At 49.1% G+C, this 24,599-nt stretch overlaps 1 long non-coding RNA gene across 1 annotated transcript; it reads right to left on the bottom strand.

Moving 5' to 3' along the window:
- LOC118497664 lies at positions 1–24,170 on the bottom strand. The gene is made up of 3 exons (XR_004900184.1): positions 24,158–24,170; positions 12,397–12,412; positions 1–118 (listed from the first exon to the last, which is right to left on the bottom strand). It is a non-coding gene; the product is annotated as an uncharacterized LOC118497664 (long non-coding RNA).
- Positions 24,171–24,599: the final 429 nt, after the last annotated feature.

The raw sequence follows: 24,599 nt of genomic DNA, 5'->3' as shown, positions 1-24,599 counted from the left end.
GTTCCACTTATTTATACATTCATCAGTTGATTTTTTCATGTGCCCTAACTGGGATTCAAACCCACAATCTCAGCACATCAGGATGACACTTCTAACCCACTGAGCTACCTGGCCAGGGCTAGCCTAGCGGTTTTTAACATTTGGTTTTGAAGGTGTAATTGTATAGTAAAAAAGCACTGAGGGAATAAATTTAAGAGAGGGCTCCCCAAGGCTGAGACTCACACCTCACAGCAGAGGCTGGGGCTCGTCCCATTGGGTGTCAGGGAAGGGCACCGAGCTCCCATTGGCCAAGGCTGCGAGCAGCAAACCACCTGCTGAGAGGCCCACAAAACTTTTTTGGAAACTGCCCAGGGGGGGTTCTTGGACTTGCTCCTTAGATTCCACGCCCAAGGGAAAGAACAATGGGAGTTGCCTGAGGGTAGTAAACCTACCTGTTGTTTAACTCTGTGCCCCACGGGGCCTCGAAGAGTGGCCAGTAGCTCATTTTCCCTTTTCCAACCTTAAACCGCGTTGGTTATGCTTCTTGAAGACACACATCATGTTCTCCCTAGCACATATTACGTTAGAAGTTCAGCAAGAATTCTAGTTTACAGGCTATTTATTCTGTGAAAACTTCCAAGACCTACCCAGCTGGACATGTTATTTCTTACTGATGATTCATTTTGAAAAATCTTTATTTACATTTTATTGCTTTCTGTATACATTCCTGAGCCTCCTGTTAGTCTCTGTGGGAGTCGCCCACTAACTTGACGTCTTGGTAGTCTTGATGGTGTCGGAATGAACACAGAGAAAATTCCGCTCGTAGGGGACTCAGAAAGGAAGACGCTGACGTCTCTCGTGCAGCGAGTGGCCTGGAGGTCAGCGGTTCCGTGGCTGGCTTAGTTCTCTGATGACCCTAGCTTCTCCTCGCCCATCCCTCCCTCCGCAGTTGCTTGGTCTTCGGGCTTGTCACTTCAGATCCACAAGATGTGTGTTGTACCCCAAGCAGCAAATCCCCCCGCGAGAATATCCAACAAAAAGGAGGAAAAAAAATGAATGTCTCTCACATCGCATCTGGATCATCGGATTAGGCCCAACTCCAGGGAACCTGGGAAAACAGGGGCCGGGCGTTTGTAGCATCTGTCAGGGGAATGGATAAAGGGATGACAATGTGAGCCAGGGGGAACTTCGTTAATTGTTTATGGAGTGAATGAATGAATGAGTGACAATTGTTGGCGCACACGTCTCACATCCCATGTCATCGACGGGATCCCCACTGTGAGTGAGACGTGCCCGATGAGCAAGATCTGGTTCCTGCTCTCCAGTTCTTCTTCTTCTTCTTTTTTAAAGGTTTCACTTATTTATTTCTAGAGAGTGGGGAGGGAGGGAAAAAGAGAGGGAGAGAAACATCCAGGTGTGGTTGCCTCTTGCCCTACCCTGGCAGGGGACCTGGCCCGCAACTCAGGCCTGTGCCCTGACTGGGAATCGAACTGGCGACCCTTTGGTTTGCAGCCTGGCACTCAGGCCACTGAGCCACACCAGCCAGGGCTCCAGTGATTTGCTCTTTAACAAGATATTTTCTTAATGTTCTGTCATTGAAATGTCACGTGAATAATTTAACTGGTACGAGTGATAGGGGTCAGAGGCAACACTGGGAAAGCTGATGGAGTTTCCGACTCCAACGTCCTCTCTCTCATGTAGGTGCTGCGCCGGTCTCTTCTTTTGTCTGCCTGTGCACATCTTTATTTCCTCCGTGTTTCAGGCATCTTGCAAGACTCAGTTATTACCCACTTGTTATTTGCATCTTTATTTTCCACCAACGTTCTGAGTTCTTTTCCTATGCTTGTATTCTACTATGGGCTTAGCATGCATTACTGCGTCTGATCTTCCCTTCGACCTCAGTAACGAGTTAAGATTAATAGTAAATCCTTTCCCCCAAGGCCATCACAGTGCAGGTGTAGCTTCGGAACCAAGGTCTGCCAGACGTCAAAGATCACGGTCCTAACCAGAAGCTTCCGCTGCTTCCCATGAGAGACCCTCTCATGCACGTTTTTCTCTGTCAAAACTCGCTTGCCTTGTGTTCCAAACCGTTCTCTGGTAAGTGGAAGTGCTGGACTTCCACTTCCGACCTTGACCGGATAATTGCCACTTAACTCCCCCTTCAGTACGGCTTCAGGCATTAGGCAACGGACAGCACAAGATCTCTGGAAGAGGAGACACAAGCGACGGGAACCCCCACACTTCCTGCCGGAGTCTTCCTCTGGGTCACGGCACAGTATGGGGAGCCGAATGAGAGCAAGCCCCTCTCCCTGCATTGAGGGGAAAGAGAGTGGGGATGGGGGAGCCTTAGGCAGTGGGATTTGTTGGGCAGGGTAGAGAAGGAGACGGACTGTGCTTTAGAAAAGCGCCCACACGTTGCACAGTTTCCATCGAGTGTCTGGCTAAAAATTCTGAGCTGCACATGCAGAGGGTGGAACTGATGAGACCGGTACAGAGAAACCACTAGAGACCTTGACCTTTTACTTCTCAGCTTTGGGTCTTTCTTCCCCGTCCTTGGTTGCCTGTAAGCTCACAGAGGGAAGGTGCTCTGTGTTACTCGTTTTTTGCAGCTTTTCTTCTAGCCTGTCCTAGTGTGTGCATTTAAAATGCTAACTTATAACTGGCGTTGGGAAATGGACGAATCAATCTTGCTGTGTATCATATTCTGCTTTTCTCAGATAAGGATTTGGGGAATTGTGTTTTATCTGAATTGATCATACTTGTGTTTCTTAAAACTTTGATGATGATGATGATAATGATGCATGGGGTATTTAGCCCATGTAACTCCCCCACCCTCCAACCCCAGAGAAATGATGACAAGGGCGAACCACCAGCACCGTGGAAAAATTTCATGGGCAAGTTAACTGACTTTATTTGCACCCAGAGATAATACCTCCATTGGATCAGATGAGATCGGGTGTGTTCAGGGTGGTATGGCCACAGGAAAGAAAATGCGTCCGTTGGAATGCAAGCTTCATGAAGGGCGCAAGTTTTGCTGCTTTATTTATTATTTGTACCCCTAGTGTCTCCAACGACAGTGGCGCTCCATGATTGTCCTCTGTGTGAGCAGCTGTGTGATAGCACCTGCCCATCAGGTGCTTCCCTTCAGGTCTTGTAGGAAAGCATTCCCTGAGGAGAATGGGAAGAAGGAGCCTCAAATAATTATCCAGCAAAAAAATGCACAAAAATAGGTGGTAGGGACTTTATAAATGATCCCACTACCCACTGTTGATAAACATCTGATAGGGTAAAGCCTTTAACTATGACTATTTGAGCAAATGTCATTAAGTTGGTCTCAGTTTCGCACTGAAATTTGAGTTGTCGTGTGGAGGGTTGGGCAATGCCCAAATGATTAAACAGAAAAACGAAAGAGTTAGAGATGCCAGGGAAGAAGAAAACCCTTGAAGAAAAAAAAATCCCCAAACTTTCCCCCTTTCCCCGGAAAGTAATGTGGCTGATTTTCAGTGTTTACTTCTGGGTCTCTTTTCAGCATTCGTTTTTTTTTTCCTCCATCATCAATCACTGTCAATTTGAAAAAGTACAATACTTAGGGTCATTTATCTAGACCTATTGGAGTCTAAAATTATGCAGCTTCAGTCAAATATATGTGAATAAAGACTGTCATTTCTGATTAATGACATGTAACTTGAATGTCTCACAAAATCATTTGTGCCATCCAAGCTTTACAGAAAGGTTATTATGTAAGGTCTTCCCCTGATGTTTCTGCTTTTCCCTCTGAGGCTCCTGGAGGATTCAATTTCTCTGTACAGGGAAAAAAAAAAAAAAGAGCGAATGTTTAATGACTTCAGATGTAATTGTTACTCGGGTTCTCGGTTTGCTGGACCAAGGGTGTTTTCAAGTTGAAAATCTCTTCCACTAGATGGTTAGGCAAGCTGATGATGTTGGTGTTTTGCAATTTCTGTTGCCAACCTAGCCTCCCCTATTATTGAGAAGATAATCCGTGTAGGACACTAATCTTACTCAGTTCATGCGGAAAAAAAAAAGGAGAGTGAAAAACATGCCAGTTTTTTGTCAATTACACTTTGCATGAGTCATCAACTCTCTTCTTGAAGCATAACATTCGGCTTCAGCACAGTCCCAGAAACTCAGAGGAGAAAGATTTAAAAAGCAGACTTGGAAGGAAAAAAAGCCAGGACTGAAGTCATGAAGGAAGAGACCATTTTCCTGTGAGGTGACATTGCGTCTAACTCTTTGTAGAATCGCCCAGTCTCAGACCGTTTCCCCAAAACCTCCGTGGGAATTCTTTTCCATCGCCAGGAATGTAAGAGGGGACCATTGGCGGCCATCAGTCACATGGTCCTGAGGGGTGACTGTGGCGAGTGGCTAGGAAACTGTATGGAGGGATGGGACCACGCTTCTTCCTGGTCCCTGGAGTTTCCTTTGAGGTGGAGGAACTGGCTCTGATGTGGCCCTTCTGGTCTCCCCTCTTCATCCATGCCTTGGGAAGGAAGAGTGACATACTGATTATGAATGTGAGGGCACCGACCGAGTGCAGTTGGCTCTGATCTGATTGCATTGCCCTTGGGTGTGAGCCTCGCCCAGCGAGCATGAATTCCCTGCTGCCCCTTTCACTGCCGCCCCGTGCTGACAAGGCCAGCCAGCTCACTCGTCCCCACGTCGGCTGCGGTATTAGTGAGCTCAGGTGACCGTCACTCCTGACGGTCTCCCACCTTGGTTTCTAGGAACACAACCCGAGTGACATTTTTGGCTTTCCTTCTCTTCCTTTGTTTCTTCAACTTACGCAGAATCCAGTTGTGGCTGGAGGCTGGAGTTCTGAGCACTGCCTCCAGACTCTGAAATAGGTGTGTCCTTTGGGTCGCAGCAGGGAATTGACGGAAACTCACAACCTTATATTTTAAAAGTCTAATGGCATCTTGGTCCCTTCCTAAGAATCCTATAAGCATCTCTGGCTCTTTTTTTTAAATGTCATAAAATAAATTAAGGAGTCCCTACTATGTGATAAACTGTTTCAGGTCATGATATGGATACACAAGACCCGTGAAACAACGCAATATTGTCCTTAGGATAAAACTCAGTTTTTAAAAGAAGCACAAAAGGCCGTAAAACAGATGGAGCTGGTCATGGGTTGGGTGCTGTGTGCTCGGAAGAGAGAAAAGTGAGCACGAGGGTGAGTGGGGAAGACGTCTTGGAGGAGAAGGCCCTGCGCTCGAACTGAGCCTCTGAGGATGAGCAGGGTTAGACCGACTGATGGGGGAGGAGCCGTGCCCACCATGCTTCTCTCGTCTGCGAGTGATGGCGTCCGACTCAAACTGGCTTCAGGGAAAAAAGGAATGCCGTGGTTCCCCTCCGAGAAACCCAGCGGTCACTGTAAAAGTTACACTGTCGTGCACAGAAGTGTGTGTGTGTGTGTATACACAGTTATATATACAGATAACTATATGCAATTGAATTGTGACACACACACACACACACACACACACCCCTCACAATCTCATGGAGAAAAAAGACTAGGAGGGGACTGTCCAACATCTTCCTAGTCCTTCCTTTTTAGGGACACAAGTATGGATGATGTGAGATGTTTCTTCTTCATGTTTTCGTTTTCAGATGTTCTATTGGGAAACATGTTGCTTTTATAAAGATGAGAAAGCAGAAGGTTTTCAGCCCAAATTCAATGAATAGGAATTTTGAGTAATGGGCTATAGTCGATATTATCATTTTCTGGGTAATTCAGAACCCTTTTCGTTCCAAATGTTGTGATTAGAAGTATTCCCGAATGCACGAGCCCTTTTTCTTCCTTAGCGCGTTGTGTAGTAATGAAAGTGGAATTTGTCTGTACTGATGGCAAATGTCCTAGGCTTCAAGGTCATTTTTCTGAAGGTCAAGGCCTAGATGTACATGCTTAGAAATTAAGCTTAATCTGTGCAGATTAACTGCCACCCTGGAAATGGTCTTTTCTCCCCATCCTGTGAGTGAGTCCCCGAGAGTCATTTCTACTCCATTATTGGAATGATTTACTTAGTATTTCTTTTTAAATTGCTCTATTGACCTTTTGGTAAAATTTAATTGAGAGAAAAATTTATATCACCATTATCTAATGAAAACTGGTATCATTTGAGATACATAGCAACCTATAAGGGTAACCCAAATAAAGCTGAATGATATTAATTATACTCTGTCTTGATCCTGAGGGTTCCGAGCCAGGGTCCTAATTTGCCTTTATTGAAAAGGGAGATTATCACGCGTGAGAGAGATGTTACAGAGGTTCCTCTGAACCGAGTCCTGCTGGGGAGAAAAGGATTAGCTTTCTTGCTAAGAGACTTAATATTATTTGAAAGTGCATCATCCCAGGGCCATTTAAACTCACATCCTCCTGACCAGCGGTGTCTGCGGCCTCCTGCCTTTTAGGAAGCAGCGAACTGCATTAGTGGCTAAGCAGTGAAAACACCCAGAGGGTTCACACACACATACACACAACTCATGCACACACGCACGCATTCATACACACTCTTACACACGCTCACTCATACCCACACCCACAGACATGAATGAGTCACACTCACACAGCTCACACACTCACACGTACTCATGCCCACACTCACATGCACACACACGATTCTCAAACACTCGTGTGCACCCAGATCAGCAGCCGCGCTGCTGTCGAAATGCGGCGATTCCGACGCCGCAGGTGCGGCGCAGGTCCTCCAAGTGCGCGTTTCCCATGGGAGCCCCGGCAGGGCTGACGAGCACGCTGACTCGGAGAGTCACGGCACGCAGGGACAGCGCGCCCCACGTGGCGCTCACTCCAGACCAGTGTTGCCTTTTCTGGGTTTTGTCGATGCCGACCCACGCTGGTCCTTCCGGGAAGCGGCAGAGCGAGCGGCGTGGAGCCGAAACGCAGAGGAATTAAGATGCGCACGTTCCTTAACCTTTCCGCCAGCGAGGGGGACACCCGCGCCGACAAGGGGAACCGCGGCACAAAGTAAATAGACCCGCTCTGCGAAAAGGTCAGTACACATGTTCTGCTACAATCTAATTTCAGTCTATTGCCCTGCGCCCTATTACTCACGCCGCTGCAAGAGGAGCAGCGGCGGGGGGACGCTTGCGTGTGGTGGTCTCTTCCATACTAAAAGCTTCTCGGCCCAAGAATATTCACCGGAGCTAAGGACGGGAGCTCCAGGAGGCAGGCGTGGCCAGCGCCAGGGTCACGCCCATCCCTCCCGCCCGAAGGGGGCTGCTTCTCCAGCTGCCAGCGGGTTTGCGGGAAGGCTTCTTGCAAACCTGAAAGCAGTCTTCGACTCCGCTTGCTTCCTTCCTCACCGTGTGCCATCACCCCGAACCAGCTACCGGGGATCCTTTCAGAACGACGCTCTGAGCGCGTCTTCTGGCGGGGCGCGAGCTCTCGCCGGCCCTTCCCCTTCCGGCACGTGTGAAACCGCGTTCTGTTTCTACGGCTTAATAGTGACTTTCGTTTCACTTCCTACGGCTCTGGGGAACTCTTTCCGAAGGAGGGGCACTCACCACCCTTCTAGTGCTCACCTGGAACCCACACAGCTGCTCGGAATGTGTCGGATTAAATAAAAGAGTAATTATGGGAGGCCGTGATGTATTTCTTAGAGGCACCAGGCCAGGCTGGATCAACTCATCGCTGGGAAGAGAAGTAATTTGTTACGGCAGTTTCAGCCCAGACCTTACAAGGCCAATTGGAAGCATTTAACAGGGTAGAAGAGGAGGGAAAAGAACTAAAGTTTTTGAAGTGTGCACGTTAGTAAAAAGACTCCAGTGATTTCATTTACCCTGGGGGCTAATTCCCCATTCAGGTGGACCCTCCCACAGTTCTGGAGGTCCAGTTTGGCTTTGAATCGCCTGTTTATGGGCAAGAGGACCCTTCCTGGTGCAAATGGCCGTGAAGGAAAGATGACGAGGGTGGGCTGGGTACTGCTAAGAACTGTTAAAGACCCCCCTAACCTCAGGGTCTAGAGCAAGCCGCTGGTCGACCAACCTACTCACCTCACCCTTTCTTTTGAGGTGATCCGTGGCACACCAGGGGGCAAGCCCACCGTGATGGGAAATGACAGCCTGCTACTGTCAGTCGCCTGAATCTTTGGTGCCCTGTTCCCCTGTTGGCTCTAAGGTCCCCACCTAGTCCTAAATTATGGCAGAGTCTCAGGGGACAATTTCCCTAAACGCTGCCAAGTTCAAGCAGCTGCGTACTTAGAGCTCGTGAGCTCAGTTCAATTTGTATTTCAGTATCGGTTTTCAGGATTTAGCTTTTGCTGTGGGGACAAGCTCTTGCTAGGCATGGTGCAGAAGGGACAGAAAGGTAGAAAACAGATTTCTATCCTCCTGAGGCTCATCATTAGCTAAGAAACCCATGGCAAACCCGTGCACTTCCAAGTTGGAGAACCCTCTATGTCATTAACGGATAGCTAAAGAAAATAATGTCTAATTGCTCAGAAATTACCTGAGAGGGTAGGATTTGCGATGCTTTAAGGAGGACCCAGGTCTGGACTTAGCCTGGAGGAAGATCCTGAATGTTAGGCCGTTTGCTGGCACTTCCCAGGTTTGATTCGGCCAGGAGGGCCTTCCAAAGGGCAGCTTCCTTAATTGCCATCTTTTCTTCGAACCCCTTCTGCACCCGCCCTCCGTGCAGTTAGTGTGGTGTTTTGTCATGGATTGCATAGGGTCACTTTTTCATGTACGTTTCCCTCAAGCTTTTAAATCTGGTGTCTATCTACCAACCTATCTAAATGTTTATAACATCTGAAAAAGCATATATACTTTTTTTTTTCTCAAGGTTTCTCTGTACCCACAACTAGGAGCAAGGTAGTTGAGGATGAGGGACATTTTCTGTTCATCCGTGTATCTTGCCCAAGTGTCTAGGACAGTGTGTTTCTATACAAGCAGTACGTCTGCTGATTGGTTATAATGGCGCATCATGACCTCCACTGTCCAGGTCAGAAGTAGCACCAATCCCAAGGGTCAGTAATGGGCAAAAACACGTCTCGTATTTATTCCTTCTTTTAAATATGTGGTTGGTCACCCTGGCTGGCGTAGCTCAGTGGATTGAGCACAGGCTGCGAACCAAAGTGTCGCAGGTTCGATTCCCAGTCAGGGCACATGCCTGGGTTGCAGGCCACGGCCCCCAGCAACCGCACATTGATGTTTCTCTCTCTCTCTCTCCCTCCCTCCCTTCCCTCTCTAAAAATAAATAAATAAAATTTAAAAAATTATAAAGAAAAGACATCAAGAGACATTCCAGCCCAGTGTAAATAAATAAGGATGGTTGCTGATGATAATACAACGGAGAGAGCGGGGCCCACGTTGAAACCAGCATTAACCGTTTTGATCGAGTCCAGACAGTTGGGCAGTTTCAATAAATCTCATGGCTTTATAAAGTTTCTACTGTTTACATGAATAATCATAACATTTTGTAAAAAAAAACAAATAAAGCCTCTTTCATTTGGGCTGTTTGTGGACGGGGGGATGCAGGTGGTCCCCAAATGGGCTGGTGGACTCCGAGAGGCCACGGGATTCATCGCCCTTTCCATCCGGCTGGGCCCCCTGGGCTGGAGTAAGCCAGGGCTGTCCTGGGCTTGTGTGGACCTGCGTGTGCCTGCCGCATGCTGCAGGCATGAGAACAGCTAGGATCCGCCCTCTGAGTGCCGCCCCCCCCCCGCCCGCCCCTGCTCCAAATCAAGCCCTAACGAAATTGAGGAAGAGGCAAAGCGTGGGTGCTGGTATTTGTGGGGCTGGGCACTGATTCTGGCCCGTAGGAGGGAAACCACCGCTCTCAGCCCCAGGAAAGGGCCTGTGGCCCAAGCCTGGCCATCCAGGGCCCAACAGACTCCACCCTAGAGCTAGTGTTTGAACTACCAGAAAGGAGAGGCCCCCTCTCCCTTAGTGCTCAAAGGACGCAAGGTGGGAACTCCTGGTCGCCGGTCACATGGGGCAGATTGGACTTCCTGGTCATTCCTGGGAACGAAGCTGGTGCCGAGGACAGCAGAGCTGAGGGCTGAGGGTACCCACAGTGGGGGCATCTGGATGTAGACCTTCCTGGAGGGTCAGGATGGTTGTACAACCAACACCCCTCTCTCAGGCAAGTGGGACAGAAGTACAATACAGGGGACCGTTATTAATACCAAGGCCTACGTATCGGGGCGAGCATGCTTTATCCTTCCAAGATCTAAACCTTCAAAAAGACACCCCCCCCCACACACAGGCACATTATCCATCTTTCCTAACAGGACTACACTCACATGTAGGGCGTTTTCTCTTTGCTCCTGAAGTTACTTCGTGGCCGAGTTCCGAGCCCCTGAGGGCAGGCCCCTCTGGGACTGGGTTTTGCCTCTCACCTGGCACGCAGACCTGCTTCGAGTGCACCTGCTCACATTTCACCTCCGTTGGGCCTCTTGGGAGTGTGGCGTGCTTGCTCTACTCTCAGGGGACCGTGGGGCCCCCATGGGGCCTGTGCACAGCCAGGGCGGACAGGGGGCCCGGCCTGAGCTAAGATGCATCTCTCTTACCAGCCGCAACAGTCGTGATAAAGGAACCCTGCCTGAGCTGTGTAGGATGTTCCCAGGTTCAAGGGCAGAAACCAGGAAAGGGTTCTCTCTTCTCTCTGCCTTTGCCGTCTTGTCGAGACTCAGCGGACCACCTGCGTTGTGTGGACTGTAGCCGCATCTGACCGCCAGGGCCGCGGCCTGTGTGTGTGAAGCGGGTCAGAGAGGACGCGGCCCCTCAACCACCTGTCACCCAGGCCCCTGACGTTCACCTGAGTCTCCTGGAGTCACGTCTCTGAGTTCCTCCCTGCTCCTCTCTCCGTGGGGCCCTGGATCAGATCATTCAGGCTGACACGGGGCCCGGGGCTCCGTCATCCCTCCATTGCCAAAGCCCCATTTCTCCCATCGCCCCAGCCCCTACGCCCCAGCAGCTTCCCCTTCCAACAGCGAAAAAGCAAGAGTTCTGTTCAGTGGATGATCCTCAGCCAGAAGCCACCAAGTCTCAGGTCCGCCCCCCCGCCACGGCGTTCTCTTCCAAACCATCACGAAATGGGCCTTATTGCCTGACAGAGGGCTTTCACATGCAGAGGCTTGCTCAGGCTCTGTCATAGCCCCCGATAAGGCGGACACTCCGTCTGTGAATGGTACCCACGCTCCTGCAGCTCGTGAGGGGCAGGGCCCCGTCCCGAAGCGCCGAACTTGGTTTCCATGTGATCGTTTCTCTTTCTCCAGCACCAGCTGCTGGGCCACAAGGTCGAGACCGAGCTCGAGCTTCGCCAGTCCTCCGCCCAACTTCTCCTTTAGCTTCACCACCCAGAAGTGGAGCCCCCTGTCCCATCCGTAAAACTTGGAGCCAGTTGGGCTGGAAATTCAGCCCGATCTCTCGGGGACACTTGACTGGGACCCCTAGCATCTCCATCCTGACCAGCCCTGAGGTTCCCAGGAGCTCGAGGGCAGGGTGAGGGTGGGACGGGACGTCAGAGCCTGGGGACAGAGTTGCCCCCTGACCCGAGGACGTGTCATTAGTAAGGACGATAAAGAAGCTCCGTGGCCCTGGCTGGTGTAGCTCAGTGGATTGAGCGCAGGCTGCGAACCAAAGTGTCGAAGGTTCGATTCCCAGTCAGGGCACATGCCTGGGTTGCAGGCCACGGCCCCCAGCAACCGCACATTGATGTTTCTCTCTATCTCCCTCCCTTCCCTCTCTAAAAATAAATAAACAAATAAATAAATAAATAGTAAAAAAGAAGCTCCGTGCTTTATTATTCTTACTTTTAAAAATTCTGAAGCAAATGTTTCTCTCTGCACCACAACTGATCATTTTAATTTCCTTGCATCCGCGCGAATAAAAATTGACGTGCAAGGGTGCCTGAGGCGGTGTAATGAGAAAATGAAATTAGTTTTTCAGTTGACTGATCAAAAGCATTTTACGTGTGATAATAAACAGTTTATTTTACTCTTTTGCTTATGACATAATTAATGGTGAAAATATTTTCCCGGAATTCGTATCATCTGCCAAACTCTCCTTCCGAGTTCCAGGAAAATGATATTTTATAATTCCCTGGACTGGACAGAACCACAACAATAACAAAAACCAAACAAAACCAAAACCAAAAAAAAAGTTGCCATCCCCTGATGAAGAGAATTCCTAATCTTTGCTTAACCCTGGATGATTCTGGCTACCACTGGGCCAATCAGCTCAGAGAAAATGCATGTCTACTACGTTTCCTTCCCAGGGGAACGCACATTCCTCTCTCCAAACGGAGCCCACCCTCGGCCTGGCCTTCCTCCCGCAACCCTCTTCCTGAAAGCCTGACGAGCTCAGGTTTGTTGTTGGGATTAAAGGGACAGGTTTTTACAAAGGGTAGACTGGTTGTAACCCAGCAAACGTAGTTTGAACTTTGGTTGATTTTCGACTTTGAAAAAAACGTGTTGCTCTTTCTCCACTAGCAAGATAAGACTGTGACGGACTTGAAGGAATGCAGAATTGGGATTGGAAGACCTGGCTACTGATCCCAAATGTCTCCTTACCCATGCACGAGTTCGGCATTTCAATTTAACTTAGCTGTGCCCCGATTTCCTCATCTGTGCGACTTCTTAATGTATTTAACAGTAATAATAGTAGTAGTAATTATTAGGGACTTGCTTTGTGCCAGGTGCAATGAGATGTAAAGGTAAAGGTATTTCTTTTTTTTTTTTTTTTAAGATTTTATTTATTTATTTTTAGGGAGAGAAGGGAGGGAGAAAGAGAGAGAACGAGAAACACCAATGTGTGGTTGCTGGGGGCCATGGCCTGCAACCCAGGCATGTGCCCTGACTGGGAATCAAACCTGCAACACTTTGGTTGGCAGCCTGCACTCAATCCACTGAGCTACACCAGCCAGGGCATAAAGGTATTTCTCAAAGTGCTGCTTATAAGAGCAAACACCGCAGTCAGCTTGCATCGGTTAGCTTTTGCTGCGTAACAATTCCTCCGAAACGTTGTGGCCTAAAACCGTACCCATTTTATGTAGCTCATGATTCTGAGTTTGCTGAGTCATTTCCTTGGTCTCTGCTTATTTGCCTGATCATGTGTGTGGCTCTCTCATTTCTGAGGTCAGCTGGTGTCTCGGCTTGCAGCTAAATGGTCTTGGATCACCCATGCCCCCCACCCCCAGCAGGTGTGGAGGTTGGCAGGATGGATGGAGAAGGGGGGCAGCTCTCCCCCTCCAGCAGGCTAGACTGAGCTTGTGCACACGGTGGTGCCAGGGTCTTAAGTGCAGCGAGAGAGAGAAAGCCCCAGTGTATAACGTCTGTTAAAGTCTTTTCTTGCATCCATCCCACTGGCTAAAGCAAGCCACATGGCCTAGCTCAGAGCCCCTATAGTAGGGTACCACCCAAGGGAGCAGAATCTTTGCAGCCCCGTTGACAGTCTACTGCAGGACCCGAAAAGACATTAAATACCAAGAATGGGTGACTCTGTTATGGTTCACTTTTGCACCAAGGCTTTGCACGTGCTGTTCCTTTGGTCAGAAATGAGTACTTTTCTCTTCATTTCTTTAACTCACTGTATTCCGTTAGAGCTCAGGTTGAGAACTCTTCCCTGGTCCTCGGGTGAAGTCAGATCCCATGTCTGAAGCTCTCACAACCCTGGGCATGCTCTCCTGTGACCCCTTCCCGTGTCTGCGATATTGCATTAATTGTCATGGCTCCCGGGGAACACCAGCCCCCCCTCCCCCAGGCGGCGAGCTCGAGAGCACAGGGGCTGAGCCTCAGCCCCACCTCCTGCCTCAGCCTCAGTCTGCTGGGCATTAGCAGCTGTTTTCAGTTCACCTCCAACTCCTATCAGTGTCAGGTGGTGTCGCCACAGAGGGCTGACATGTCTGTCATTAGATCTAGTCCTGAGAACTTGCTGTTTTTAAAAATTCATTTGCTTTCTCTTTGTTGCCGGTGGATAATAACTCAGTTGAGTTTTTGTGCATCGGCCTTGTGACCAGACACCTTGCCACATCCACTAATTAATTCTAATCCTTTGTAGGTTCTTCTGTGTTTTCTTTGTATGAAATGATGTCATCTAGGAGTAATGACTATTTCATTTCTTTCTTCTACATCTTGAGCCCTTTTGTTTTTTTGTTTTGTTATAGCACCCAGGACCTTCACTACAATGCCCATCAGGAGTGGTGATATCGGATATCCTCAGTTGATTCACGATCTCAGAGGGGAGCATTCAGCCATCCACCCTTAGTGCGAGGCTTGCTAAGTAGTTATGTTTAAGTGTAGCCATTATGAAAACTTTCAAATAAGCATACAAGTAGAAAGGATAGTATTATATGCTCCACATACCTTCACCAGGCTGTAACAATAATCAATAGTTTGCCGTTCTTTCTTAACTGTAATCTAGCATTTTTACTTCTTTGCTCAGAAAAGAATTAGTATCTTTTGAATAAGGAAATTAATGAATGCAATGGAATTCTATGTAACCTTTCAATATATAGTAGATCAATCTGTATGAAGATAGGAAAATGCCTACCATAAGGTAAATAAAAAATATATATATATACACACGCACACATAGCCTATTTTTGCCCTAAAACTATGTGTATATGTATGATATTCATCAGGCTGTTAACTGAGGTTACATCTGGGAAGTGAGAAGGGGAGGAGGAGATAGACATAGTTATTTTTTCCTTACACGCTTCTGTGTTATTAGAATTTCTTTCAATGAGCGTGCATTGCTTTTGTAATTTAAGAAAACCAATAAAGGAAAAATGGATGCTTAAACGGCTAGTTTGTGAGCACAGAGTAAAGAATGCAATGACCCAAGAGCTAACAAGCTATGCAGAACCAATTTCATTTTTTCTCCCTCTTTTTTACGATCATTAGACTCGTAGTTCAAGGGAATGCAAAGACGAGGGTATCTTGACGTCCTTTGAGCTGCTTTCCCATGATGCTCTTGTGGACAAGGCCGAGGGGTGTTGCATCATCCATCAGTATTTATCGGGAACCTTCTCTAGGGCATGCAGTTTTCCATGATCTGGGGGACAGCACTGACCAAGTCAGATAGGTTCCCTGTCCCCAGAGACCTTCCGTTGTCCTTGAAGGACTGTGAATATATGCACGGCATCCCCCTGGAGGGGCTCCAGGCGGAGGGTGTGACGGAGAGCAATGCATTAGCTGCTGGGTGGTCCAGATAGGTCTCTCGGCCGGGGGGCAGGGAGAAGACTTTTCAGCTGAGATCTGAAAGCTGAGAAGAGCCACCCAGGCGCAGACCAGGAAGACAATCTACACAGAGGCCTCGGCTGGTGCACAGGCCACAAGGAGCGGAGGAGCTCCCTGGGCTTGAGCAACAGCTTGGGAGTGTGGGGGGGTGAGGGTGGGGAGGAGGCAGAGCTCGGGGCAGGGTGGGCTGCGAGGCCGAGGTGAGGGTCTGCCGTTGAATCTAATTACAAGTGGGAAACCATGCGAGGGTTCTAAGCAAGGAGGTGACACAGTCATGGGGATTTTGCTTGTTTTGTGGCCGCACTCCCACTGGTCGCTGTGTCGGGGAGGGACCCGAGTGGGCCAAAAGCAAGAGACATTCGGCAGGTGCGGTTCCAAGTCAAAGAAAAAGCCACCTCGGCCGAGAGTGGTGGCATAGGAGATGAATTTGGGTTACGTTTGAGGGGCAGGATTTCCCAGAATGCGTCCATGGATTGAATTGGATTAGAAAAAGAGAGGGATTCTCCAGCAGTCAATGGGGGTTGCTTTTTCTCCAAAACCTCTCCGACTCTTGTTGTTACTTGTGGATACCGGTCATCCTGACAGGCGTGAGGTGGTATCTCATCGTAGTTTTGCTTTGCATTTCCCCAGTAGCTAGTGAGGTGGGGCATCTTTTCCTGTATCTGTTGGCCATTCCTGCGTCTCCTTGAGCGAAGTGTCTGTTCGGGTCCTCTGCGCATTTTTAAAATGTGACTGTTGGTTGGTTTGATGTTGAGTTGCATGAGTTCTTTAGATATTTTGGGTATTAACCCCCTGTCAGAGCTGTCATTTGCAAATATAAATATCTTCACCCATTCTGTTGGTTGCCTTTTTGCTTCGTTGGCCCTCTCTTTTGCTGTGCCGAAGCCTTTTAGTTTTATATAGTCCCACTTATTTATTTTTGCCTTTACTTCCCTTACCTCTGGAGTCAAATTGATAACATCCTCTCTAAGACCAAGGTCCATAAATTTAGTACCTGTGTTTTCTTCTGTGTCATGTATTGTGTCAGGGCTTATGGCTAGGTCTTCGACCCATTTTGTGGTAATTTCTGTACATGGGGACAAACGGTGGCCTAGTTTCATTCTTTGGCCCGTGGCGTCCCCAGGGTTCTCATCCCATTCATGAGCAGTACTCCGCCCGGAGGAAGGCGCGGCGGGCTGGATGAAAGAGTGGAGATGGAAAAGCAGCAACAGGCAGGCCTGAATCAAGATGATGGACGTACACATTGACTTTATTTCCAGCCCCCAACATCACAGTGAAGGACTATTAACTGACCGCATACATCTGTGAAAATAGACCCTGGAATTTTGGGTGTCCGTAGGTATAATATGAACCAGTACAGTGTCAGAGAACTTTAGATCCACAACCAATATGCACCCTTAGACAATCTAATAGGGAGGATCTCTCTGAGCACACGGCATTTGGGTGGAGGCCTAAAGGGGGCAAAAGAAGGAAGGGATGTCCAGATACCAGGAATAGTAAGTGCAAAGATCCTGGGGTAGCTGTTCGCTTGACGTGCTAATGGAACAGCAAGGAGGACACTGTGGCTAGCAGGGGTGTCCAGCCTCTTGGCGTCTCTGGGCCACACTGGAAGAAGACGAGTTGTCTTGGGCCACACATGAAATACACTGTGACACATAATCACACAAAGAAATCTTACGCATTGACGATTTTGTGTTGGGCTGCATTCCTAGCCATCCTGGGCCACGTGTGGCCTGCAGGCCCCGGGTCGGACAGCCCTGGTAGAGGGTAGGAACCGTAGGGGGTGAGGTCCCGGAGGTAACGGAGCACATCCTGCCGGGGGCCCTGAGGCCCCTCGAGGCCCCTCAAGGCCCCTCAAGGCCCCTCCGGGGGACACACTGAGCGAGAGGAGAGGGCATCTGAGGGTTGTGGTTCGTGCCGTTTGTGTTCGGTGACCACATACAGCTCCTCAGTTGGCACGTCACAAATCCGGGCATGATACAAATGACGCTTCTCATTCTGAAGGCCACTGTGACCCTGTAGACGTTCTTGTAACAGGCCAGTTCCTTTCCTCCCTTGGGGTCTTTATACCCTTTCTCTGGCCTGGATCGAACTGCTGGCTCCTTCTCAGTCTCGGCTCACAGGTGCCCTTTAGGAGGCCTCCCATCAGCTACTGAAGCACGCGCCCCACCCGGGGTATTCCTCCCAGCCCCCTGCTCTGCTTCCTTTATAGCACTACTCATTGTCTGGATCACCGCGTTTATTCTTTACGCATTTTTATGTCTCCTGCACAAGGACAGAGTTCTGTGACAGCAGGAATACTGTCGTGCTTGATTAGTAGCCATACGCTCAATGCCTAGACGTCGCCAGGTCCAGGATGAAACCCAGGTCTTTCATAAATGCTCTTCGAATGGAAAAGGCAAATTTATTAACATCCATGTGGATTGTGATGAAAAGGGAGGGCAACTCCTTGTCCTTCCAGCCTTTTCTATCTCCCTTCCAACTCTGGGGCTCTCTGAACTTTCCGTATGACCGTCATTACCCAGCAGACAGTCCTGAGTTCTTCCCTGCAGAAAGAACCACGTGGATCTCTCTAACCAGATATCCTTAAATCTACCGTTCCAGTTTTGTTGGAGAATGCTGGCAAAACTGTTTAGCGCCGTACTTGGAACATGACAGGCTACTCCGAAAATATGCACCAAATCTGAGTATACTGGAGAAAAATAAACGCTGAGTCCTTGGGTCCCATCCAGGTTAGGGGTAAATGTCTTGAATGGTAAATTCTGTTTTACTCTCTATGTCTTTACAGAGTGGCTATTATAAATATGGTGCTTGATTGAAGGAAGTGAAAAGAACTAAGAAGCATTGAGGGCTTCTTCATATGTGCCAGGAATTGTTCCGGACATCTGACGTCTCACTTAATCATACAAACAACCCTAGGGGATGGGGCACAGTCCCAGTTTTCCATTGTGCACACCTTATGGTTCGGAGAGCCTGGGTAATAGGCTCACGGGCATACATTTTTCCTCTGTGGGAGCATTGGCAGCTGACTAGTTCTGCGTACTTTCAATTTCTGAATTACGTAAGGATCCTTTGGAAAATCCTTTTGCTTTTTAAACTTTTCTTTTTTGAAAACGTTTCTAAAGAGTATGTTATTGCCTCACCTAAAAAAAAAAACCCAGGGAAATACCATAACTTATATATTGAGGGCTGGCCACTCTTCTTTGTCTATAAAATATAATATATAATATATAATATCATCTAACTCTTGCAACAACTTCGTGGGGTACCTACCATTGTTATGTCTGTTTCTCAGATGAGCAAACTGAGTCTCAGAGAAGCTAAATCACACTCAGAGTTCTTACATGAGGATCCATGGTCTGACTCCAGAGGCTGGCTATGCCTCCAAAGGGAAGGCAGGAACACATGATTTTTAACTCCCTTCTGATCTGAAAGCTTGCAGCCTGTATATGTAGTACTGTCATTCTAGGCTTGTTAAATGAGTGCCACTCCAGATTCATGAATTCAGCCGGGCAATGAATAATCCCCGAGCACTTCCTGGGGGCCGGGTCTCCGAGCGTGACAGCAGCGTGAGCACCCGCCTCATGCACCGTCCACCTGCCGAGCCAGCCGTGGGTGCTTCCCGGGAAGCGTGGGCAGCTGTGATCAGAGCCAGGGGGTGTCCCACGGGCTCTGCCTTTTGGGGGCCCGCTCCTCCTCCTCCAGGGACCGCATCCCACAGTCCCCGAGAGCGAGAGCGCTGTTCATTTTTACTCACATCCCGACTGCAGTCAGCGTCATCTGTCATCGAGGCCAGCGTCCCACTCCGATGAGCCGCAGAAACGCTCAGCAGCCCCGGGAGGTCAGAGGTCCCTGTTAGGTCACAGTTGCTGCTCGGGGCAAAGAAAGAGCCATTTGAGGCTCCCGAGGGAACGGGTGAAATGGATGGGACTCGTGGTCAGGGAAGAGGCATTGGAATTTAAAACCCTTCGGAAATGTCAACAGATCCATTCAAGCCTCCCCAGCCCAGGGTTCTCTGGGACTCGCCTAGAAAGAGACAATCAATTCCAACAACATCAGGGATCCACAGGTGCCCCACACAGGTAAACACAGGTTAATGAGGCACGTTCCGTTAGATGATTTTATAAGCACCGCCGTGCAGATCTGTCGATGGGGAAAAACGCGCAGTTGAGCTCGGATGGGGAGAGCCTTCTCCCCCGGCGTGTGTGCTCAAGGTTTATTCAGTAGTTTGGAAAAAAAAGTGTCTGATGAAATGTAAAATTATTTTATTTAATCTGAGTTTCTCATGCGATGTGTGTTAATATTTGTCTTCCTTTTTTCTTGCTTAAGTGGCTCGGTCGTTAAGTTTTCAATCACATCCCCACTGAATATGCAAGATACGAAGCGCAGGCAATTAAATGATAGCGGAGGTGGCGGGGCGGACTTGATTAAGCGGGCGTGTTATTAAGATGATAAACACAGGCCCGGCCCAGGCGCTGAGCTAAGTATTACATCCAGCTGAGGGTGCCTTTTCCAGGTGACAGCTAGGGCCCTGGGTGCTGGCGGCCACCAGTGTTCCTGCGAAGGGCTTTGGGAAGTGTCCCCCAGGCTTTCTTCCTGTCCTGTCCCCATCTGGCTCTCAACATTGTGTCCTTGGTGACACCAATTTACATATACGTTTGTTCTGGGGGGAAGAGGGAGAATCGAAGGAATGACTGAATGGCGTCACCTGGCTTTTTCCCCCACCCCCGTCTCCTGGATGGCTCCTTGGCCATTTTCTTCCAGAACCCCCTGTTCTGGCCACCCCTGGCAGGTTGGGGCCCCCCAGTTCGCAATCTCCATCCTGCCTTTCTGGCTCAGCAGTGAGAAGTGGGCACCCAGGCTCCACTCAGAAAACAGATCTAATGCCAGCAAGGGGAAGGGCAGAAATCTGTACAAGAAGAAATGCCAAATGGAAGATAATGACTTAATTGTGGCCATGTTGACTTGCACATACTTGGGGGAGATCCAATGGCGATGTCCTATAAACACTGGACATAGGTGTCCTGTAAACACGTGGACATAAGCTCAGAAAACAGGTCCAGTCTGGGACGAGGGACCCCGCTGCCCACGGGGGTGAGTGGGTAAGACTATTGGCTGCCTAGTTCCTGTTCACCTTTAGGTCCCTTCTCTACCCTTTACCCTCTGGTTGTAGTTCATTTCCCAGGTATTCTTAACCCCTCCTTCCAACAGAAGGACTTAATAAGGACAACGGCTTATACAGGGTTCAGGAGAGCCGCAATGCTACACAAGGAAAGTGGAGGCTGCTGGTGGAGGCTGGACCCACAGACGGAGCTGCAGCTACTATTGGGGAAGTGCCTGCAGACAGAGGTAGAGACATAGACCAGCCTGACCTTTTCCTTTCCTGACCTCCTGTCTCCTCCCCGGTCTCCCCCTGTGTGAAGCCAGGCGGAAGCCAATGGCCAGTGACACCCAGGAAATGAACTGTAGCCAGCAGGCAGCAGGGGTGTCCGACCCGTGGCCCACAGGCACTCGAGGCCCAGGATGGCTATGCATGCGGCCTGACACAAAACTGGGCGTTTACTTAAAACCTTTCTTCTGCTCATCAGTTTTTGTTAGGGTTTGTGTGTTTAATGTGAGGCTCAAGACAACTCTTCCTCCAGTGTGGCCCAGAGAGGCCCAAAGGTTGGGCCGTCCCCTGCACCGTCCCCAACGCCCCATGGGAGAGAATGGACTTCAGAGGAAACGGAACTAGCCAGCCAACAGCCTTCCCACTCGGGGGGATATGAAGCTTCGCACCCATCTGGGCTGCGGGGTCCCTCGCTCCAGACTGGACCTGTTTTCTGAGCTTATGTCCCGCGTTCGCGGGCCGTCTTCGCTGCATCCCCCCAAGCACGTCACGTCAACACGCCCAAGGGGAACTCACTCTTCTCCACTGGGTGCCTCTTTTTTCATGGATTCATATATTCTCCCCATTTCACCCCTTCACCCCGGCCTTTTTATCTGGATGACATCACCTACTTTCCTGGAGTTTGGGAAAGCACATGAAGATGAAGCCCTCCTTGCCCCCACAAATAGCGGGGTACAACTTTGTGTTTGGATATTTTGGGGTCCAGGTTTAATAGACTAACGAAGTCTAGCATGTGAAGGCCCAAAGGAATGGGATGTTTTAGGGATGAGGTAGAGACCTGTGGGGACGGAGGAGGAAAGACGTGGAGATTCCCCCGGCTTCGGACAGGAGGAGAGACCTGTGGATGCAGGGGGGTGCTGGCCCCGAGCTTTGCTCTCGGCTCAGAGGGTAGATGGCCGAGGTCTCGTGAGAAAGGAAGGGGCTTCTCAGGCGCTGCACAGCCTCCCCAGACCTGTCCTGGCCCTACAACGGGCACTGGCGAGGCTCTAAGAGACTCGCAGAAAAACAGACAAAGGGGTTGTTGGTAGAAATCACGTGGGGAGGGGGCCAGAGGTCTTCCCGCCCTTGTGTTCTGCGTTCTGAATTCCAGCACAACTCCAGCTGGGTTTTCCATTCATCTCTTGCAGCGGAGGCTTAAGGGGGAAAGTAAGTTGATTCACGAAAAATAAAGAATAGAACCGTCCACTGTGTGTCTCACAACAGAGGCCGGTCTGTGATGGGCATATTTAGCTGGAGTGCACCACGTGCCAGACTGTGAGCGTGACGCAGCTCACCTTGTTTGAAAGGTGCTCAGTGTTTCTTAGTTCCCAAGGTAATTCGTGGTCCCCCCTCAGCCACAGTTCTCCACGGGCTGGTCGGGATTTCCAGATGTTCCCCACTGGGGGTTCCCCAGGGGAACGGCTGGTTTCGGAGCCTTGTGCTCTTCACTCAAGGAGCCTGTGCAGCAGCGTCTGACTCTGGCAGGAGTTGCAATGCTACCACCCACTAATGGGTAATACGCACAGGGGTACGTTAGATTGACTCCATTATTCAAGGAGCTCCATGTGCCGGTAGCAACAATTACCAAGACACATAAATACAACAAAGTTAATTAAAATGTTAGCTGATATAAATAACCTAAGGTTATTGAACATTGTTCCATTTTAAATTAATAAATACGCAAAGGTAATGCTGATAATTAAAGCTATAATTTATCTTCATGCTCTGTTTGTTTAATAGCGGTGGTAATATAACGCTACATGCAGAAATGTAGTAATAGATTTGTTTAGCACTGACATTATAAACAAATGTCTCAGTCTATTTATTCTAAGTTATGATACAGATTCTTTTCACATGCATCTGATGGCCTTTAAACCATTTAAAACGAACTGCATTAACGTAATCTAATCTTGATACTGAACATAACATTTCAGTTTGAATTATCCTGAATCCATGATCCATTTTATTACTCACAAAGCACTTTATACATTTATGATAATGGCAAACCTTGCTCTGTTATTTAAATCCCATTTCAAAAGGGATTTAAAAAAAATACTCCCCCCCCACACACACATTTGGGGCAGTAAAGTACAAATAAGGAAAAGTCACTGCCCAGCAAGCCCTTTACCAAAGCAAACAATTCAGATTTTTATGACATTAGCAAATAATAAAGGGAAGGACTGACATTTACAGTTGATGAAATTTTATGTTATAACAGATGATGAAAATGGAATGAGAATCACATGGAAAAATGTGTCCGGGAGGTTCAGCCATTCTGAGGCACTCTCCACCTGTGGGCTGTCCTCAGGGACACTTCCCACTCCGATCTTTATTCGGCCCTTGGAAAGGTCCCCGGTGTGCGGCCGGCTCAGCCAGCTCAGCGCAGGCCCTGCCTGCAGCTTCCTTTGGGACCCCGAGCCTCCTTCTCTGTGCTCCCCACTTGCTGCCCCCTCCCTTTCATTCGCGTCTCTGGGCTCAAGGGAACACTTACTCTCCACCCTTTAATTTAAATTTTAATAAACAACCAGCCTGCTATCTCCTATGGCTGCGTGGGAGGAAAGAGGAAGAGAATCTTTCCCTCCCTCCCTCCCTCCCTCCCTCCCTCCCTTCCTTCCTTCCTTCCTTCCTTCCCTTCTTGTGTGCTTCTAGTTTCTTTTCCTTAACATAGCTTCTGGTTTCTCTTCCTCCTTAATCCCCTGTAAAATAATGTTTCTTCTGGGTTTATTTGCAGTCAGTGAAAGAAGTTCCACTTTATTTTAGTAAGAATATTTCATTCGATGCCTTAGAAACAGTTGCTCCTTAAGTCAAATAAACAGAAAAAGAATACTTTGTAAAAAGGCATTTCTTTCTTTCTCTCTTTTAAAGGAAGTTGAAAATGTAGCAAGCCTATTTTTGGACAAAGAATGGGCCGGAGCGTTTTCTTTGAAAAAATTCTAAACAGATTACACACTTTGAAAAACCCTAAAAGGATTTTTGATAGTGGAACCTCTGAAATGCAGGAAGGATTTAAATTTAGGATTCTAAGCTGTCCCACTGCAAAAACCCTCCTGGAATGAAAGATCACATTTTCGGAGACGGGTGTCTTGGTAGCAGCCCCTCGGGCTGGCTCTCTCCCTTATGTGCAGGAGTAGTAATGCAGGGGCGGGGGCTGTGGGGCCCAGGGTGGACCTGGCCGAGCGGGGGCTGCCAGGAGGGCCGGCTGGCAAAGGCTGAGCTTCAGAAATACGTCTGAGGCCCCCAGGCCTCCTCTGAGGCTCCGAGGGCCTGGCTGACCACTACGGGCTGGAAGCAAGCTCCGAGGGCTGGGCCAGAGGAAGCCGTGGCTGGGGAAGGATGGAAACCGCAACCGCCCTCTCCCCGGCCGCCTTCGTCCATAGTGTTTGCACTCGGGCCTTCCCGAATGCGCCTCGATCTGGGTCCTGTTCCGAGGGCGGCTGCGTGGCTAGGGGCAACGTGAAGGGGGAGTGGATTGACAGGATTCAGGACGTGCCGCCCCAAGATATGGCACCTGGGCACAGTCAACACTTTTTTTTTCTTTTTTTTAAAGATGTTATTTATTTATTTTTAGAGAGGGAAGGGAGGGAGAAAGAGAGACAGAGAGAGAGAAAAAAACATCAATGTGCAGTTGCTGGGGGCGGTGGCCTGCAACCCAGGCATGTACCCTGACTGGGAATCGAACCTGCGATGCTTTGGTTCGCAGCCCGAGCTCAATCCATTGAGCTATGCCAGCCAGGGCAGTCAACACTTTAAGGGGAAGGAAATCCATCCAGATGTTGTGACCCAGCACAGAGTCCCTCCACCTGGCTCTGGCAGAGCCAAACGCCGAGAGAGCCTGGCCGTTTGACTCTGAAGGGCGCCACCCAGGAGACAGAGAAGCTAAGGATTCAAAGCTTGAACTCCCCGGTTCCGGTGGGTTTTTGGGCGGAACAGGTGGGCGGAAGGGTTGGCGGGGCAGGTTTTAATTGAAGGATCTTGGCGCGTGGCCATATTTACATTGAGAGGTGTCAGCCCGATGGCTTCGTGGACCACGGACCCTT

Source organism: Phyllostomus discolor, chromosome 12 (genome assembly GCF_004126475.2).
Source record: "Phyllostomus discolor isolate MPI-MPIP mPhyDis1 chromosome 12, mPhyDis1.pri.v3, whole genome shotgun sequence".
NCBI lineage: Eukaryota > Metazoa > Chordata > Mammalia > Chiroptera > Phyllostomidae > Phyllostomus > Phyllostomus discolor.
This window is presented reverse-complemented; position numbering and strand designations above follow the sequence as displayed.